The following is a 22,377-nucleotide window of genomic DNA, read 5'->3' on the forward strand; positions in this document are numbered from 1 at the left end:
GTTTGATTAGATTTCTATTTGAAAAGTTGCTTAAAACCACAAACCCACCTTAGGATATGGTGCTCTAATTACTCAGGAGTTCCTTCACGCGTTTATATGTTATATGATGATGTTCACATTTTTTTATTCCGGACTTTGGCTCATAACAGTTTTATTGATTCCCATGTCTGAAGTCAAGATATAGGTTAAAAAAATACAAATATAAAGGAGAGCACAGGAAACCAGAGGATGCAGTCTAAGACTAACAGAGAGATAAACTGATATAACACATGGGCCACACAATGTGAAACCAGGGATTGTAATGTTCAGTTTCAGTTCATTTTCACTTTATTTTGGTAAATTATCAACATTACACACAGAAAACAAAACAAAATGCTACTTTATAAACCCATAACATACCAGAAAAAGGAGTAGGCTGAAGCCAAGGCTTATCCCTGCACATCCTGCTCTTATGTCAGTTCATATGGCAAATATGTATTCAGGCATTTGCTTCATAAGCGCTCTGTGGTGATCCTGGTCTCCCTTAAAGCTTAAAGTCTCACTTTTCAGCTACTAAGTGTTTTATTCATGGCAGCTTAATTGCACTACAGTAGGACATTAGCAAAAGCTTTTTACCGACACGGGACATCAAAAGCACACTAAAACAACATACTGCATGTTCGATAACTTCATGTTGACTCTACTGTAGCCATCTGTTTTAACTTTGTTGCATCTTTGACTCTCAGTCTTGGGTTTGTCATGTGAAAATGTTTTATTTACCATACCATTAATTGACGTCTTATGGAAGTCACCCTCATTTCTTTCAGCGCTGCCAACAATTCTCCAGGGAAGACAATAATGAAACCGTATACCTCTGCCAGGAAAGAATGAAACAATTAGGAAACTTTATATGAATTTACCATCAGGAAGCTTCAGCGTTACCTCCAATACAAAAGGAGTGAATTTTAGAAGGAAGGAGCAGGTTACCAAACCAACCCTTATGTTTTTTAAACCTCCTAACTCTAAGCGAACTGCTTCTGCTGAGTCTGTCTTACTCGTTGAAGCTATGCGTAATGGGATAACTGCTGCTACATAACTTGTCAGTCCCACTTTGAAGCATGTGCGGACATTGAAAGGTAGGTAAGTGGTCTGGATCCCACTGCGCTTGATGAGAGTGAGGCCCCCCGTCTAGGTTGCCAGATTGGCAGAAACCCCCCTGCGGAGATGTTGCGTGTCTTGGGGCCAAACGCCCCGCCACCTCTGAAGTGATTTGGTGTGCGTCCTGTTGGCACAAGTCAGCCTTTATCTTTGTCGTCTTTGTCGGAAAAACTGCCCAGGAGTTTGGAGAGGGGGCTCGATTTGTCTGGTGTTTACACGCAAACAAACTGTTGTGTTGTTACGCCGCAAAAGATTAGACAGCAATTTTGGCATCTCATTGAGAAAGCAGTGCACACAAATTCCTGAGCTGTAATCTCCAGACTCAGATTTCCCACAAGTGACCGGATATGGTTTTCCTGTAGCTGTTTTATTTCTTCAGGGCAGGCAACAACTCTAGTCACATCACCAACTTTATACCCATATCACAGGGGGAGGCACAACATAAGATAGCCCTGCGCATTCACCCTGCGCCAAGTCTGATCGGCTACACACAGCATCACTAGAAACACCACAAAGACGTCCAGACAATGGGAAGCAGAAATAATAAGGCAGATTTTATGAGCATCCGAGAATGGGAAGAGAGTTCATTGACAGGTACAGTGCAGAGTTACCTCTAAAGGAAAGAGGATGGGAGGGAGGAAGAGAATGCAACATGTTTTAATCTCAGCAAACAAAGGTGTTGTATCGCTTTTTCTCCCCCCCTCTTTTGTGTCCGAGTGCCTCGGGAGAAGAGAGGTGTTGGCTTTTTGCGCTGCTTTTGTCTGGTGGCTAACAGAATGGTCTCCTGGGAAACCCGAGTGGGCAGGTGGAGGAGCAATCAGCAGCATCAGGTATCGCGGTGTTTCCTTCGCTGGTGTTTACTTTTTGTTTGTTTGCAGAACAAGAGTCATGGACACCGCTCTCTCTTTACTGTACTGTGGCCATTTCTTCCTGTTCTTTCCATTGCTTTGTTCTCCATCCTCGGTACTTCGGCTAACTTCATTGCACGCTGACAGGAATGTTCGCGGATTTTGTTCATGTCAGAGATTCTGAGATTCTAATGGTTGATCAAAACTCGAAGCAAGCCAAGAAAACCCTGACAGGTTTTCTAAAGTAAGGTCTGGAAAAGTATAGAATTGACTTCAAGATTTTTCTTACCTGAGAACCCATGATTATATATAATAGTATTTCCAGACTTCAAAACTTATAAGTTGTCTTTTGTTCCCTTCCTTCCTTCTTTCCTTCAGCTCCTTTCCTTCTTTCTTTGCTTTCTTTCCTTCCTTTGCTAATTCCTCTCTCCTTCACATCTTTGCATATTTCCCTTTGTCTTTCTTTTCCTTGGTCCTGTACTTCCATCTTTGTGTCCTACCTTCCCTCCATGTGTCCTTCCTGGTGTGCTTCCTATCTTTGCTGTTGTCCTACATCTGTCATGTGTCTCCCTTCCTTCCTTGTGTCCTTCATTTCTTTACTTGTGCACCACCTCCCTCCCTGAGTTGGGTTCCTTCGTCTATCTCTTCCTGTGTCCTCCTTCCTTCCGTGTGTCTGTCCTTCTTTCCTTGTGTCCTCCCTCCCTACCTTGTTTCCTTTCTTCTTGCCTTCTCTCCTTGTGCTGCATCTGCCTTTTTCCCTACCAGTGTTGATTAAACATAAAGGACAGAGAAGCCTGGAAAGTTGAATTTAAAGAAGTTGTGAATTTCTGTATGGAAAACAATGTGAGAGTAAAATCCTAAATATTTTTGCTTTAACTTCACCCAGATTCTCTTTCTGTCATTTGAAATGAGTGAAATGAACGATAACGACTTGATTAAGAGAATCCACACAAAGTGTACAGAAAATGTGCGAGAGAAATATTCCACTGCTGTAAAGAACAGCATTGTGATACTATTATTATTGCTGTTGTTGTTGTAGCATAAAGGTAAAATAATATAGCTGATTAAATGTAACATTTTACACAGATGGAGACTGAAGCAACTTTGACAATAGTGATAATGGAGGTTATCAACAATAGATAGTAAGTATTTACCTTTAAAACTTTCTTTCTGGCTCTTTACATTTTAAGAATAAAGTCATGAAGTTTTCCTTTAGCTATGTAAAAGTTCGTGTTGAGATCAAACATCCCTTGGCATTGTAGGTTTTGTATTTCTTTTGGGGCTAAAATGCTGTTTGGGAGTTCGGCAGCATTACCTAATTACATCCTGAACACCATTTAGCGGCATGGCGCCTAATTATCCTGCGTCTTAAAATTTTTAAAAAATGATATGCATTTTTTATTATTATTATTATTATTACAGTTAATAGGAAAAAATACCCAGCCATAATCCCTCACCCTGAATTTAGAAACATCCTTTTCTGATGACGGCGTCGGTAGAATTTTCTATTAGTTCTCTGAAAAATCCTACGAGTTTTCCTCAAACGATGCTTCCGAGGGCAACAAGCCAAAACCCCACTGAATAAGTTAATGTAAGACTATATTGCATGTTCTGCATTCGTTTCATTAATACTACACAGCTAATTTTCATGCAGGATTTCTCCTCCCTGCCAACATAATCATAGATGTCTATTTATAGGCCCCGGGTTTTAATTGGCATGAATATTCCAATGAGAGACGGAGAGGCGCACGTTGTAGATGGCAGCGTAAACATTGTGGGATTTACAGACAAAAAGAGCCGTAGGATGTGCAACGCTGATGTAAATATTCAATGCTGGTAAAATAAACATGTCCATGCACAGACACACACTGTCTGTGGGTTCATTATAAAAGTTTCTTTTTTTTTTTAAGTCTGGAGCTTTAGCTCTGACTGCCATAATTTTGCAGTGTTTGAACTGTTAAGAGTTGCAAAGACTTAAAATAAATGAGTCTTTTATTGCGTAATCCCACACTGGAATATTTAGAGAAATCCAGCCTTAAATTGAAGTACGTTTAATCAGTCGGAGGAATGAGCATGAAGGACAGAGCGTCCTGTGTGGTCCAGCAGTATGTTGTTGCTGGGGAAGTGTGTGAAAATCCCAAAATCTTCTATCCTGCAATTAGTGTTGCTGTATTTTTTCTTTCTTCTCTTATGTGGTAAAATAAATTTGCCACATTTCTTTTAGCCAGTGGCTAAAAAAAAACTGCATCTCCAGTGAAAACAGAAACTAGTTGAATCCTAGTTTGAAGTTTATAGAAACTTTGATCAACTCGAAAAAGACAATACTGGACAAATCATTGTAAAGCAGCTCAAAAGTGGAAATAAAAGGCATTTCACATTTAAGGATGCACATTTTTTTCTTTTTTTTTGGCAGGATGAAAAATTTAATAAATAAGAGATTGTTTTTATTGTCTTGCGCAATGCCAATGGTTACTAGGAGGAAAATGCACAAAAGGATGCAAAAAGTATGAGTCATATTGCTTGGCGAACTCTCTTTGACTTATGTTCCAGTTCTTTCCATCAAATACATATTGGTATACAAAACATGTTGAACTGCCTATGTGAGCTTTCTGTAGGTTTCATTTTGCATAGGATGAAAAAAAAAACTAAAGTAACAACAGTAGAAAAGCTAAATGGTGTTACTCTTATAAAGTCAAGAATGAGCAGGTTTTTAGAGGGCAGCATCCTCACTTTGTTTTAGAAACTTACTTAATTCGCTTCCGTCATCCTCATTTCCCCAAAGCTGATCATTTGTTGGTTCTGAAACGCCTTTTATTTAATTATTTTGCTCCCTGTTCTCTAAATCTGAGATGACTGAGATGAAAGGCTGACCCAGTCATACTTCCACTAACAAGTGGTCCCACTGCGAAAAGCATTTCTTTTGATTTTTGATTTCTGGTCCGTCTTTAACTTTATGGAAATTTCCTCTAAAGTGATAAACCGTCCCGACCACATGTGCGACCGTTTGAAGTCACCCTGGAGCCGCTGTGTGGTGAAACCGGCTCTGCTGTTCATTCACTCAGTGACGGGCTGGGATGTGACAGGCTGCCACCTCATATGGTGTCGAGCCTGACTCACACAGCTCTGGTCTCCCCCTGTCTGCAGGCTGGGTCCCCTTCAGCGGAGCCCTGTGGCATTCCCCACTGCCTGTCCCTCGGTCACTGCTGCAACATAAACACACACACACACGCTCACACACACTGTTCCCAGGCCTCATTTGAACCATTAGGGCCAAGACAGGAGAAGCCCTGTTCTTATCCACCCACCCCCAACTCTTCTTTTTCTTCTTCTCTGATCTTTTTTTCTTGTCTCTGTCTGTCGTACCTTGCAGAATTATTCTCACCCTTTTGACCTTTCCCTATTTTGTCAGGTTACAACCACAGTCGTCAGTGCATGTCATTTGGATGTTATGCGATAGACCAAAACAAAGTGGTGCATAAACGGCCTACAGGCAGAACACTATTTGTGGAAAAGAACCAGCTCTGAACACACAATGTACACAACGAAAACACAGGCAGCATCATGCTGTGGGGTCCTTTTCTTCAGCCAAGAAAGAGAAGCTAGTCAGAGCTAATAGGAAGATAATTAGAATAAAGTTGAGAATCTGTGGCCACAGTTAAAATCTGATGTTCACAAAAACTCTTCATCCATTCTGACTGAGCTTTAGTTTACTTTCAGTTTCAACATGTGCAAAGACCTGCAGCTATAATTGCAGTGAAATGTGGCCCTACAAAGTGTTGACATAGGGGCATTAAATGCAAATGCATCACACCATTTAAAAAAATTTTTTTGTAAACAATGGTAAGAAAATATTTATCAGTACATCCGAATTGCATGTCACCATATCTATCTATGTGTCTATCTCTAACAGGAGGGAAGAGGTGTTTAAGCTTCCTATTGAGGAGCTGGTGTTGCTGGCAGACTCGATCGGATCAGATTCCAGCCCTTTATTATGTTCAGTATTTCTTGGGAAAATTGTTCTTGCACAAAGTTTGGCAGAAAACAAACTCCCTTTGCGCAGTCGCTGAGCTCAGATTTCTCATTCCCAAATCAGTACATCTGTAGGTTCAGGTTGTGTTCACGAACAAATGGGAAATATCAAATGTTTTCTGCTGCACAAGTTTGTGAAATTGTGAAACGAACACACAACCTATTGGATCACATCATTCTTGTGAAAAAAAATGAAGTTTTGTAATATTTTACTGACAAGAGCAGCTCATGTGTCAGAAACAATCAAATCATCTCCAGTTGAACTATATTTCCCCCACAACAATAATCCATGCATCTATGGACACTTCTACAACAATTTGCCATATTTTGAACATATTACAGTTTTGCCCTTTTGTAAATATTCTAAAGTAGAGGTTAGAATAACTTTAAAGTCTAAATGTAGAGTTTGTAACAACGAGCTAAAGTGGAGGAAAACAAACATGAAGTGATTATGAAAACTGGAGGAGAGATGATGTCAGGACAAAAGGACAGATGAGTGATGAACAGGAATGTTACACAGTTTTACATCTTCAGGGATTCATCCTGAGACTGGAGGGTCTCCATCCACTCTATCCTAAACAAAGTCATGGGTGAGTGCATTCACAAACAAAGTCATGGGTGCTTGTGAATGCATTCAGCCCAGCCTTTAATCTTTTCTAGGCCTGGTTTTAAATAAATGTGAATCTGTGCTGCCTTTTTGAACATTTCCATTTGAAATTTGATATAAAACGGTACTCCTCAGTCGTTAAATCGTTTGCTAACACAGCATCGTTCTATACATCCCATTTTCCTGTTGCTTCACGGGACGCTAATCTTGTACAACCATATATGTAAGTGCTGATATGCGGCGTGCCATACAAAGGGGAAAAGAAAAACATACGACCGCCCCCCCTTCCCACTTCTCCAAGTACCTTGAAAGCAACACCAGCGGTGCGTCCCTGCAGTACGGGAAAAAAGGCTTACAGTGACACGCTGCTGAGAAAAGCCAACTCATCCCCACCAGCATTTGTTGTGCTCTGCTTAATCTAATTCAACAGCTAAAACCTCTGTGACAGCGGCTTCTTGCTTCAAGCACCAAATTATGGATCTTACGGGGAAAATAAAGATGAGGCGAGGAATGAGAGGAGAGCGAGTGCGGTTCATCCTGATCAGATGGGATGGAGGGGGGCACACACACACACACAGAGAGAGAGAGAGATATGCATGGATACAGTGATGCGTGGTGGTGGTGGGGGTGTATCTGGTGGGACCATCAGAGAGACAGCAGAAGGACTGATGTAGACAGCTGGACGTGGACTCTTTAATCTGTCTAAATAGGATCTGCCCAGCGCAGGCTTTTTGTCCAAACAGCAGGCCCGACGCTGGGGTGGTGACAGCCAGATGACATGCAGGGGTGTGTGTATGCGAGTGTATTTGACTACTTGTTTATGAGAAAGAGCAACAGTGACAAACATAGGCAGACAGAAACGTCTCACCAATATATAGATCTGGTTCTGATACAAAACATAAAGCCGGGTCTCATTTCACCATTTCATTTTATAAAGAAAAAGTCAACAAGCAAACAAAAATATAGACAAAGAGAACCTCTTGTGAACATGTTCTGGCATACAGAGCCAGACGGGGGAGACCACACACGCATCATGAGTAGATATAGGCCTATGCCATCTTGTCTGGTGGTTTTAATGATTGAATATTATATGCACTTTTATAGATAGACTAATATTTTGTTAAATGATCCCAGCCCCGGCTCCAAACGAGTTTAACGAGGGGGGGCACCGACTTTTTTTGCGGGGGGCAAAATGAACGTAGACAACAACAGTAGTCTATAGGCTACTTGTTAACAAGCTTAAGGTGCTATATTGATCCTTAAATCCTACACTTTTTTTTAGACGTCAGTTAGGTCCTGGTGAACGTCTGCCTTAATATTTGACCATTCTTCTTATCAGAAATGGTAGAATTATTCTAAAATTGACTGGTTTTCTGGTAAAGACCAATCTTCTAATCACAATCTATGAATGTCAAATAGGGTCAAGGTCACAATGATTATAGAAGCTACGTGTTAGTTTGTTTCATCCATTCCAAAATTAGTTTTAATGCCGATTTGGCATCATTGTCTTGCTGGAACACCTGTTTGTGTCAAAGTTTGAGCCATCTGACCCAAAACGTCATCTTCAGATGAGTGAAGGATGCTTGATGGTTAGCATGCTGAGGAACAACCCAGGAACAAATGAGGCTTTGTGCTGGAAAACGTGGGAACATCAGTGTTGACAATAAAGGGAACTTGGTGTCAATGTGGAAAAAGTTGATTGAAAGTTGATAGTTTTAGGTTTTGACAAAATTTTATGCAATTTTATGAGACAGAAACAATGTGTGTTGAGCTTAAGGAGAAGCTTTCAAACCATAGGCAGACAGAATCCGCTGTAAGCCCGGAAACTCTTTCCAAATACTTCAACTTTGTCTCAGATAAACAGCTGGATGTTCCACTACAGTAATCCCCAACAGATATCAGAACTACTTTTGAAAATGTTAAAGCAGGCTAATATTAATCTTCTGCAACGGTCCCGCCCAAACCTGACCCAACAGTGACAAACCATACCAAGCCTATGGAACGAAAACCATTATATTTAATCATATAATACTCATCTTGTATAATTATTTCAAGTCAATATATTTTATAATTTCTAGAAAAGATTCAGGTAGAATTATGCCAATAAACAAACCTAAAAAATCATCTTTCTAAGTCATTTTTATCAAAATATTTGTTGAAATATACGGTATGCGCTTATAACTTTGTTGTAACAGACTTAACTGTTTAATATTGAGCTACTGTGAGTTAGAGAAAACTGTTCTGCACCATTTTCTTGGTTTTAAAGTTGTTGTACAATTGGTCCACCCTGGAGAGGGAACATTTAATACCATAATTAGGATCTAAAATTACTGACATTCATAATTCAATGTCATAGAAAAGCATGTAAGCATATGGGTGGCACTAGTTAAAATAGGTAGGGGTATGAAAAAAATCTAGTGGGTTCCTGTGAAAATGGGACAGAACGGTGCAAGTAAGACGCCCCTTAAGAAAAAGAAAAGCTGGACTCTGGGTTGGACATTTTGGATCTCAAACATGGTCAGTTGTCAGTGATGACATTAGTTTAGCATAGAAAGAAATCCTCCAGTGAACATTGCGATTATGCACTCCACAGATGACTGGCCGTGTCACCCTGCTCTGCTGTAAACTCTTTCAGACAGGCTAGCAGGCTCTCGGGGCCCGGGGACCCACAGACTGTGATGGGAACACCGTTTAATTGGGGTAATCGGCATGCTTTTAGGGACCTGCTTATTAGGAGAAACCCCCTCACACAAACGCGTGCGCTTCACCAAAGACGGACAGACAGGCAAAGTGACAGCTCCGTTTCACATCCTCGGCCTTCGCCCACATTCCTGCGTTCACAGACCCCGAATCAGCAGGGGGATGCACGGTCGTGAATGTGTGTGAGCGCCGTGACAACTGTGTAACACTAATGATGTTTAACAATATTTAAACGTGCCAGTGATACAGAGACTTCGCCTCGGGGTGTAAGGGGGTAAAAGGTGAGGCGGTTATTGGAAATAGTTTGCTGCAGGAGATCTTTGCGAAACGGCATTTTGAATTGTTCTTAAAAATATATATTTCCATTGTATTGTGGATCCATAGTAGTGAAAATTAAACATTTGTTTGCTACCATGAATACACTCGGCTCTGTGAACTGTACTATATTTACTGAGCACGCTGCGTATGATCTGGGTTTACAAGAAACAAACAGTTTATTTCATTGTTTGAGGCAACAATGACTGGGATTGTTTTATCCTGGGTCTTTGTGCAATACTGTTAGAAAGGGAAGGTGTGTGTGTGTGGGGGGGGGGTGTACCAGGTTTTTATATCTTTATGGGAACCTATTTCTGTCTACAATGTGGGGTTATGGGTACCATTGCTCCTTGTGGGGACATTTTCTTGGCCCCATGAGGGAAATTATTGTTTTTGAGTTAGTTGTTAGGTATGTGATGGTTAAGGTTAGGATTATGGTAAGGGTTAGGCTGTAGAAATGAATGGAAATCAATGTGAAGTCCCCACAAGTGATGAAACATGATGGGGTGTGTGTGGGCGTGTGCATGTGTGTGTGTGTGGATCAAGTACTGTCTGAATCTACCCCCAGTTGCACCCCCCCCACACACACACACACACATATTGATGTAAAAGTTTTTTTTCAAATCTCATAGTAAAATTTGCTGAAATTGGGGAAAATTTTCTGGTGGACATTTTTCACATTTCCTTACGAACATTTATTTTCTGTTTTCAATAAGTTCTCGCACTGAAAGTGATCTACAGAAAGCAAAGTTCTGATTTAATGTGGAAATATGTGCACATGTTATCATTTCTTAAATATGACATACAAATACATCTTTGTAAATTAGAATATCATCAAGAAGCTAATTTATTGGGGCTGGTATCTCTTATCGTCTTTTCCACTGAACTTCCAGCAAACTGGATTCTGTGTCTCTCCTTTCTTCTTCCAGATCCTGGAAACTTGATTTTAAAATGAAATGCAAACTTTACTTTAATATTAAAAGACAACTTTGAACCACTGAGCATCGCCTGGTTCTGATGCTTCTGATGCTGTCTCAGGAGTGACTAAACAAAAATACGACAGATGCTCAGACTCCTGCCGAAGTCCAAAACTTGTGAATCTCCTCTAAACTTTTGAATGGGATTTGCTTTACAGTCCTCTCAAGGCTCCAGATTTTTGTACCACACTTTTTCTTTCCACATAACTTTCCATTAATGTATTTTAATACATGAATTCTGTCCACAGCCAGTTTCTTAATTAAACAGCTAACTGCTCCTCTCAGTAACTATGTGTCTATCTGACTAAGTCAGCAGTCTTCCCTATAATTGCTGACCATACCATTTTGGAGTTAAAAAAACAACAAATTTCTTGCTGTTAGGTCATTTTCTCAGCCATAAGTCATAATAACCTACATTAACATAAAAATAAGAAAAAGATGAATGTATGGGCAATTAATCTGTTCACAGATAAATTATTTAAGTTAATTAATTAATCAAAATGCACCTGTGTTACTTTAAAACAGAAAATCTCTTCGGCTCTTTACCAATTTCTCCGTGCACATTTAAGTTTTTCCTTCCCATGTTCTCCCTCCTTCTCTCGTTCTCGTGGATCCTTAACTTCCTGAAACTCCTCATTAAACTTTTTTTTTTCCCAAACGCGAGCTTGGATTTGAGTTTTGTGATTCCTGCTTCCTGTCCTCTCTCACTCATCCTAAAACAAAAGGGCCATTATTCAGCGGCGTGTTTCCTGGGGGTCTTACATGTAGAGATGTCGCACCGCCCGACTCAGGGTCAACACATATTGTTTATGAAAAACAAAAGGATGATGACGTGATGCCATGTCTAGACTCCATGCAAATGACCAAGGTTGATAAAAAAAAAAAACTCTTTTAAGCTCGCATATACAGTATTTTCCATGTGACGACACACAAGCGCAACTTACGCAGAACACGTGCGCGCACACGGGGGCAGACAAACTGGAAATGATTATGGTAATGATAAGAATCGTGGCTGTCATCACTGTCTCCTCCACCATGTTAAAAATTAATCTGAGTCAACGGTAATCCACGTCTCCTCATTAGATTACTGGTGTGGGGAGGGGAGGCTCCCAGGCCATCTGTACATCATTAACAGAGTCTCAGTGACAGCTCTCTCTTCTCCACTCAACTTCCTCCAGCCGTCCATGCTGTCCAACATCTTATCTGTCCCCCTGGTCTTTGTCTCAACCCTGTCCGTCCACTTAATCCTGCAACATAAAGAATATTGGTTGCAGGATTAAGTTCAAAATTGGAGATGTGACACCGTTTCCACTGTACCTGCATGTATCAGCATTAACATGGATCTCATGTCGTCCACTGCAGCTGCTCCTGTTCCTCGTCTTGCTACTCTGAAAAACTAAGCAAGTCCTACCAGTCCAAGGAGTTTTGGAAGTCAACACTTGGGCAAAGTATCTTTACTTTTTTGAAGGTGCATAGGAGTTATGGTTTTATTGCACCCAATTGCAATATTTTGTTTTATGCTTTATTCTTGAAACATTGAAGATTAAGTTTTTTTAAAAAAAAGCTATGAAGTTGACTTCAGCTGTTGGTTTCCATAACAATATGAGGCATCAACTCGGACAGCAAAAAGGCAAAAACATACTTTTCAGCTGCCCCAATGACTTCTACGCTGCACTGAAATTCTGATTCATAGCTTTCAAATTAGTGCCAAGCTGATGGCTATTTCATTGTTTTTGAGAATTGTGGACTGGATCAAATCCTCTTTAATTCAAAATCTAAAATATTTAACATTGATCTAACCTAAACTTAATAATTCTCTAACACAGTCAGAGATTTCTGAAATTTTGTATGTGATAATTCACTCATATCATTATTCAGTCAGAAATCACTGCTGATTAGTTGTTAAACTTAACAGGAGAACATAAACAAGCTGGAACATAAATTCTTCTCTTACTCTCAGCTCTAAATCACCAAGACATGAAACTGTTACTTTAGCAGATCTGGGTGACCAATTAAAGGGGATTCAATCTGTCAGCTTTATACTAAATAATAATTATGCATAAAAAAAGGTCAGGCAAACATCAACACAGCAGTAAATGACTCCAAGGCACTTGATAATTGATAACATCTGCATCTTTATTTTAGTGCAGTGCAAGTCTTTCCTGCTATGGGCAAAAATTATCCACATTCCACTTACTTATCATGAAACGCAGCAGCAGCAGCGTGTTCAAGGGGAACACCAATAAGCTGTGTTTTCTAAATGAAAACTGCCACTCAGTCATTTTTTGCATGAGATTTTGGAGTTTAAAGACTTCCAAATCAGACTTGAGTCTCACACAGCACGGCGTGCAGCAGCCCCTGGAGGAAATCGATAATCAAGCTCCCCGGTCTCAGGTGTGGCTTTGCGTAAATTTAACCTCAGCCCGTTCTCCATCTCTCTCATCTAAACTGATGTGGAGATGAGCAGCTCATCAGCTTCTGCTTTGACGTCAAAACAAAGTGTGGGAACAAACCCCAAAAAGTTCTGCAGTTCCTCTGTTGATTTTTCCCCCCCCTCCAGAACTTTACAGATGGAGCTTGTAATGCTGTTTGGAGGCGGAGCTCGCTATAATGTTTGTGTGTGCATGCGTGAGTTGGTGTGTGTGTGTGTGTGTACTGACAGATGGCTTGTCACTGTATGAGAGCCGGTTCGCACATTCATGTAATAGAAGCAGAAAAGCACAGCAAGCATATGCAAAAAACAGCAGGACTCGCTGAGTGGAACTAAAGGAAGCACGTTCAGAACGACCGACACTCCGTCACTCCATCAATTACATGCTTGTTGTGTGAGCATCATATCAGTGATGTGTAAGGCATTTAAATGACTTGTGTACCAAGACACAGTGGCGTAGTTTCCTCTTTATCGTATGGATTTTTTTCCTGACAGTGATCTTCCCTGATCAGTTTCAGGACAGCTGCCAGCATAAATGTAGGTTTTAGGTTTAAAAGTCTTTAAAAGATGTCTCATACCAGTGTCACACATCTGGAGACAGATTTTTTTTGTTTGTTTATTTTGTCTATTAAATTGTTGAAGCTCAATCAGATGTAATTGCAGACATTTCACTACCCACCAGAGTGGAAAGTTGCCTTTCACTCCCCAACTTACAAGACAAATTGATGAACACTTAACACCTTTTTCAGTCACTGGGCTTTTATGTGACAAGATGGCAAGGGTCATTATCTCAGTTTTCAGATATTTCTCCTGATTCTCACCTGGATTCATGACTGGACTTTGACTGGACCATTCTTAGATGTAAACCGTTTCATTCTGCCTCTGGCTGCATGTTTGCAGGGTCTGCAGGATTGTTCTCTAATAATGTCCACACATCTTTTAATCAATTTCAACCAGTTTGTACTTTGGTAAACCATTTCCACAACATGGAAACACCATCATGTTTCTCCTTGAAGGATTTTGAGGTGTACAGTGTTAGCTTTCTAACTTTCATGGCATTTTGCATCCAATCCAAAAAGTTCAATATTAATCTAATTTGAGTACCTTCCTTGGCTGTGTCCTGTTGTTTGTAGCAAACTTCAAATTTGACTTCTTATGGACTTCTCTTAAAAATTGCTTTCACTTTATCCAACTGCTTAGGTTTCCTTGCCGACCTCAGGGCTTCAAACAGAGCTTGAATTCACACGGGACAGGCTAACAAAGGCTCCAGCTGCAAACACACCAGAGAAAACTTGTAGCTTAAAAGTGACTTTGGAGTAGTCCAAATTTAGACCTAATTTAATAATTTCTGCTAAACTGTAACTGTTTGGAAATGAAACAGCTAGTAATCATACTGTTTTATTTTGAAAAATGGAGAGAAAATAACAATCTTTCCCAGTATATTATATCATGTTTAAGTAAACTTTAGATAAAAGTTAACTTTAAGTATGCCATCAAATGTTATAGCATCCTACCTTCGGACATTTTTCTCCTCAGCTTTATGAGGTACGTCAAGCCATTAAAATATGTGTCGACAAGTGGTATAATTCATCATTAATACATTACTTTAGGACGGTAAAAACTGCTTAAATTCCTTAAATCCTGGGGAGACAATTAAAGACTATATTTTCTAACTATGTTTACCCAGTGTCAGCTTCTTTGTAGAAAGGTTTATAGCTAGCTTTAAATCTTCTGATACAAATTCGGTATCTTGTCTTTTTTTGGGGGGGGGTTGCAAATGAAATTAATTTATTGAAGAGCATGTGAAGCAAGTCCTGATCACATAGTCAGTGTGTTTTATGTTTGGCTCACTAGGTAACTAAAACAAGTTGTTTTAATGCAGTTTAATGCAAATTCAATAAATCATAGAAAACACAGAAGTGCGGTCAGTGGCGTTGAGGTGGCAAGTGGACTTGAGTAGAAATCTGCTCAGTGCAGACTTTCTATCGCCACTGTTCCACATAAAGACCAGATTTATGTGGTGGATAATTAAGAGCTGTTAACAGGTTCTTCCACCTGAGCTGTGAATCTCTCCAGCTCCTCCAGAGGTAAAATGGGCCTCCAGTCTGCTTCACTGATTATTGCTCTCCTTGCATGGCCTGCCAGCTTATTTGTAAACCATGTTCCGTTTTATTTATGTGCTACTTTGTCTTGGTCTATCACATAAAATTCCCGGATAATGCACTTAATATTTTTGAAACAGTTTCAGGGATATAAATACTTCCACAACACACTGTAGACGTTTAATTATAGCACAAAGCAGCATTATGTACAGATAGGACAGAAAACGTTCAAAGGGAATAAAATCCGAAGATATCATGAGACTGTAAAATGGTGTATTTATTCAAGTGCATGTGTGTCTCTCTGAGTTTGCGTGCAGGCGAGTGTAGGTGTGTGTGTGTAAAGGCCCCGTCACTCTAGCCCTGCGCAGCAGCCTAACCATTCCTGACAGCCAATAGCTCATTAGAGCTGCTGTTCTATGTTCCTAACTCTATTTGCTCACTCCCAGTTTGCTGGACCCAGCCCCCCAAACAATACGTGTGTGTGGGCGTGTGCATGCGGGGGTGGGTGTGTGTGTGTTGTCAGCTGGCTGCGCTCAGGCCTGGGCTGGGACAGGCTCGATGGACATTGGGGATGAGAAAGCAGGGTTTGGGGGAAACTCGCGGCCCTTTCACAGGCACAAAGACATAATTAACCAAATTGGTAAATGGTTCAAGAAACCGCCTCTTGAACATTGTGTGCTTGTCTCTGGTTGCTATAGAAACACTAAATTTGTGTCCACTTTGTGTGTGCGTATGTGGGCGGGTAGGCGTGTGTGTGTGTGTGTGCGATGTCCAATGTCCAAATTAAAAGTCACATGCGATTATCTTTTTATGGTCCTGCGGGACCACACACAAATGTCTTTTCAACTGAATAACTGCAGCATCATCCTCCGCTCCGTGACTCAGTCGTCTTTCAAAATATGTTAAAAGGCAAAATGCCATCACTTCAGGACAGAGTCAGGTCTGGAAAACACAAAGCAATTTTTTTCCCCATAAAAAAACGATGAGTACATCAATTCTCCGATGCCAACTTGCAAATGTGTTCAAGAGGAAAGGTAACGGCACTTGAATCGTCATGTGACCTTTCACCTCTGATGCATAGTAGGTGTCCATGTGTATGTTTGGGTTTGCATGTCTGTCTCTGGAACCCCCCCATGTCCTCCCCACTGCTATTGAATGAGACATCGATCACCGTGACAGTGGGACAGACGTCAAGGACGAACTGCCTGTATATCAATAAGCGTGTGCTTGAAGCTCGCTCTGCTTCTCTGCCACCGAGGAAAACATTTCTTACTTCAACCGCCGCTGAACAACACACGACTTCATCAAATACGAGTTTCAATGCATTACGAGATGTTTTGTGTTTCAATGCAGGATGAAGTTTTAGCCCATAAAGTTGCTGTTTTTCAGAGTTACTGTAAGGTTCCAGGGTTTGTTTGTTTGTGCTGCATCTCCAGCCCTGTTTTGAGGTTAGTTTCTGTAAAGTTGTGCCTTTTGGCACCAAGCAGCATTGTGGTTTGGGAGCTCGGAGCTTGGTTAAAGAAAAACTTCAGGTCTGACTGAAGAGTTCACTCTTTCTCGCTCTTTTTTCTCCTCCCTCTGTCTTTCTCTGTCTGTTTGTTCCCCTCCCATCCCTCGTTCGGCCCCCAGAGTCACAACAAGAAGCAGCAAACAGCTTGTGCATCCCTCGTACCAGAAGAAAATGCCCCATTTTCATCTGTTTGAATCTGACATTTTTGGCACATTAAATATTGGACATTAATAAATTAAACGTAATGAACTTACATGAAAGAAAAAAAAAAGTCCACTGGTACAATGCAAGAAAGTATAAAAGGCAAGAGTGCAAAAAGAAAGAGGCACAAAAACAGAAAAGAAAGCTCAAACTTTTTTCTTTAATTCCAATTAACTATTACTTTCTGTAGCCATTGGAGATTATTTTTCATGTTCATTTATTCAAACAAATATTGAATAATTTATTGCAGGGGGAATAACAACATTAGAAATCACAAGCATTTGGTGCCAGCGTGGAAAAAAAAGGTCTGTAGATACGGAGCACAGAGGACCGCGGCTCTTCGTTAATGGGACTCATTGGTCATTTAATCTAATTAGGCCTCCGCTGGGTGTTTTGTAACATTAAAATAATCATAGCTGCTCTAAGGAAGCTGATGCAGCTGATCTGTGACCACAAACAGAAGTGGTGTCTATTTAATTAAGGTGTTGAAAATACCAAACAACTTAAACCTTCATAGCACACACTGTAGCTGTTCCTTTATCTGTAACCTTTGCCTGCACTGGCTGTTTAAAACGCAGTCAAATGTGTGCAATTTTTGAAGTAATGATGCACATCAGTCAGGAATTTACAAAATAAGTGCAGATTAGAAAAGAAATCAATGGTGAATGATAATGTCTTCTGACTGCAAGCAAATCAGTACAAAATAAATGTTTTTGTATTATCGAATAAAAATACTTTGTAGTATTCTTCTGTTTAAGCTTGATGTTATTTCTTTTATTACACAATTAAAACAAGTTTACATCCACCTCATAAAAAGAGATTTGTTGTCTCTCTGCATCTGAAATTAAATCAGAGCAAACTTCAAACTTCTCTCGTTTTGGTCAGTAAAATTACTCATCCTAAGTGGCAATACTAAAACCAGAAATTTGAATTTGAACCAGAAATTTAAATTGCAGTTACGCTTTCTTTGGTTTACAAATCTTGGGATTTCAACTTTCATGGCGTCTGATCGCAGTGTTTTTATATTATCACATGGAGCACAAATGAATTAATAACAAAACATTTTTAGCAAAAACACATTTTCTCTGCCAGTTTGCAAACAAGAAGTGCGAAACTTTCCAACGAGTGTTTCTTCACTGCAAGAACTTTGTGTTGCCTCCAGGGCAGAGCTTGGTTAGGACTGGCAACTATCAGGTATGAATATTTCAACTTAGTGCATCCAAAACCTTTTGTTAGCAGATCAGAAAAAGAGCAATAATGGCAAAAAAACACCAAAAGATTTTTTTTCAGGAATGAACTCTCAGTTGGAGACGCCATCTTGGTAGACCTATGCAGTATTAATTCCTTTCCAATCTTTGACCAGATTCACCAAGCATGAAACACTCACCATCACTGTTATTATAAGTTGAATCCTCTTGCTCCTGTTTTGTCCGTTTTAAGAATTTCCACCAGTAATTACAACAAAACATTTTAATTCACAGTCTGCTTTCGGCACTCCCTCAGCTCCTCTCTGTTTGTTTAATCCCATTACTGGCCTTTGTCTTGGTGTTTATTTCCCCCTCTTGTCACTGTAAGTTGGAAAAAAAACACATTTTAAAAATCAAATGCCAACATTCTCCTTGCTGTGCACACAGTGCCATGATTTGCAGCACCTTGTTAAAGCGTATAGGTGCAAGATATCTGGCTAAATTGCATATTGAGCATAGGAGAGACTGTGTGTCTGTGGAGCACCTCAGGACCAATTATCTGTTCCTCTCATCCTCCTCTCTAAGCAAAAGGCCCCATTAGAGGTCCATAAAGATATCACAGGTAGACCGGAGACCAATTAGGCGTCCCTAAACTAATAACAGGTAGACCAAGTGACAACATGGGTATCCAATCTACATCTCACAGCAGCATGTGTCATGTTGTGCCTAACAAAGCCCCTAGGCCCAAGCACACACAGCTGCACTTAAGAAACTTGCTACACACACAGTCCGATCGGCCGACTGACTGATACGGCTCAGTTTCTGCACGTTTGTAGGCAATAAAATAAAAAAATGCACCATCAATAAAAATATACTGAAAAATGTCTTTTAATGAGAGCTGTAGGAAGAATAAGACATGATATCTGAAAGTGTTAAGGAAATGAAAAAAGTATAAACTAATGTACAGCGCAAAATTGTCAAAAAGTTCTGTGTTTTTCTCCAGTATTGACAAAAGCTCAGATTCACTACAAAAAAAGAGAGAGAGAGAGAAAATGCCAAAACTTGGCAGCAGGGTCCCACCTCTACCCGTCCATCTGATCCTCCCACTCGCCCTCCTCTGAATGGAGCATCCAGAGAGGCGAGGATCAGGTCGACTGTGCAGAGATGAAAGAAGCATGAGAGAAAACAGCCAAACCAGAGGGGATGGTAGAGGAGAGAGGCAAATGGCAGCGGCGGACAGTAGGAGGAGACAGAAAAGGAAAACGGACTTCAAAAAAACAACAACAGCAGCAAAAAACAAACAGCAGGGGAAAAAAAAACAGTGAAAAGATAGAGAGGGGAGCTTAGAGGCACCCAAGGTCCTCAAACTAATTAAGATGGTTTGCATTTATTTATGAAGTTTAATGAGCAGCTTTTCAATAGTTTGTTTTCCCCTAATATGAATATTTCCTTTTCATTATGTTACACAGATGGAAACTCTCATTCTTTCCAATAATCACATCCTGTCCTTTCTGTTGGATGGGGCGGCTGCTGGACGTCCAAGTTGGTAATTTATTCATTTTTTGGTATTTCTTTTAAGTTGTTAAAAGCAAACACAACTTTGAGTATGTCTTCATAGGACGGAGGTGTGTAATATTCTGATTGAGATTCTCCAATTAAGATAATCTGTAATTTAGATATACAGGTAACTAATGGTAAGATGATTACATCAACAGAATCAAACAGGATTAAAGTGGTTTAGTTAAAGTAAGTGCTTGAATTGACTTGAATACCAGTAGTGGTGCATTCAATGGACTTGGAGCAATTCAACAAAAGCGCAATAGTTTAAACACAAACACACAGGTCAAAATGCTGAAATCATTGGCTGATCATTCTTGTTGGTACCTAAACCAAAACAACGTGGTTCCATTACTCCAGCTCTCATGTATTTTTAAACACCTCCCCGTTTTTTGACTTTGTTTCTATAACTCTCAACTAAAGCTGGTTTTTAAATGTATGTTTTGAAAGCTAAAGTGGCATCATCAGCTGCTCCTCACCACTTTTGTCCAACACAGACATCTGAACGGTTTCATTGTTTCCAGCAACACCCCCCGAAAAACAGGAAATAAAATCAATGAGTAATTTCCAGCGGTTTTGTATCACAATGCTGTTTACCTCCTGCTGTTCGCAGGCGCGATTTTTTTTCTGATCATCATTAATGAAGTCCATATTGTCTAGCCACACTGACCTGGGTGCTGGTTTTTAATAGGAAGCCCTGCGGCAGTGCTCAGAAATATGAATCAATGAAAGGGAAAATGAATCCGCAGCAACATTATCAAATGTTTATTCTGTAGCGTGGCAGTAGGAGTGAGCCTGTTTTCTCCTCAGAGCTGAACCCTGTTGGCATGGCCAAGCGTCCTCGTGGCCATATGGCGGATTGTAATTATACATAATGTTGCTCGGTCAGGTTGGGGCTTATTTGAGGAGTATATATTGGCGGACGTGTCCTGAGCCTATATGTGTGTGTGTGTTTTATTAAAGCGTGTACAGTGACCATGTGTGGGTATGCATGTGCAGTAGACCTTTCATAAATATGTAGCCAGATGGAGACCACAGTGATGTTACAGTTAAGCACAGCACTATGAAACCTGGATTTGGATGTCGTTTTGTTTATCCACCTTGTTCCTAGTGGCGTTTTCAGAGGGATTGATTGTGTTAGCAACTTCCTGCAGGGCAGCTGTGGCCGCAGTAAAGCGATTTGTTTCTGTAGTTAATCGTACACAGGTTGGGTTGAGGTTAATGGAGTCGAGTCATTGACCACGGGAATAAGATGGTCAATGACCATCAGATGACCATTTAGAAAGCTCTAAACAGCTTTCTGGTGAGCTGTTTTAGAGGAAATGTATTCTCTGTAAGTTTTGAGGTTAAAAATAGTTGAAATATTGGGCAATGGAAGAATTGTGCAGCCTTTACAAAGTGAAAAATACTTTTGATAGAGGAGCATTTAGTATTACCAATTTAATAAAGCATTTTAAATACTAAATCTCAACTGAAAACCGTTTTTCTTCAACTTGATAGTAAAGAAACTAAAGGAACCATGTTATTGTTGGTTTTCTTTATTCCGACGTTGCTTCTTGGCCGCTAAGGCACAGCAATTCAATTGCTTCTTAACATGAAATACTGAATGAATCAACCACAAGGAAACACCTAAATGCTTGAGGAATGTAGAAACTTGATGAAGTCCAAACAAGCATCAGAATCAGAATGAGGAAGAAATTAGATTTACGTGACTTTGAACGTGGCAAACTGCTGATCTACTGGGAATTTAACACACAATCATCTCTCAGGTTTTCAGAGAATGCTCCGAATAACAGAAATTGAACAGGGAATTGTAGGGATTAAATTATTCTTCACTATTCAGTGAAGCATAGGCCTACTAGTTCTAGATGACAGAAAGGCAGAAGTTGCTCAAATATCCCATCGTTACACTCAATGAAATAACTTCTGTGAACTCACAACATGTCAAACTATAAAGCAGATGGACTACAGCAGCAGAAGACCCCAATGCTGCCACTGTCAACTACAGGCAAGAAGCTGCAACATTTACAGACTCACCTACAGTAGCACAGGTTTCATGATTGGGATTTTATCTGTCGTGGTTCAAGTCAGTGGTTCACAATCAGTTTCAATCCAAACTGTTTTCATTAAACTGCATTCAGTGTCTGAAAGCCATGCTGTCCTCATACCTGGAAGGTCTTTGTGATCTTGCTGGGTGAAATCTTCCCTCCAGTGGTGGAGCATTGGTCCTTTGTTGACTCCAAGTCGTCAGTGAGGATCAGTAGCATTGTACTGTAACTCTGTGCTTTCTGGTGCTTTATATCAGAAAGTCAGGATCAGATAAATCATTGCTGAAATCAAACAACGTTAACAGTGAATACTGCTGGACCCTTAGCAGCAGAGAGGATAATTAATCTGCATCAGATGAAGATACAAGCATTATACGCACCGCAATTAGTAAACAAAAAGGATATGGACTTCACTTTTGTGTATAGCTTGTGCTAGATGTGGATATGCATGTTAAATAGGTTGCCTAGTGGCGCAGCTGGTAGCTCTGCTGTTGCCTTGCAGCAAGAAGGTCTGGGGTTCAAATCCCTGCCTGGGGTTTATCTGCATGAGGTTTGCACATTCTCCATGAGGCTTTATTGTGAACAAGTTGCATTATGTTTGTTAATACCAGAGAGGTAAAATGCAAATAGCACTGATTAAACTTGCAACTGGTTCAAATGATTTGATCTCCTAGTGCCTCGCAAAACTGCTAACCACCATTGAACCTTTTCACATTTTGTCACATTTC

The sequence above is a fragment of the Xiphophorus maculatus genome, chromosome 12 (genome assembly GCF_002775205.1).
Source record: "Xiphophorus maculatus strain JP 163 A chromosome 12, X_maculatus-5.0-male, whole genome shotgun sequence".
NCBI lineage: Eukaryota > Metazoa > Chordata > Actinopteri > Cyprinodontiformes > Poeciliidae > Xiphophorus > Xiphophorus maculatus.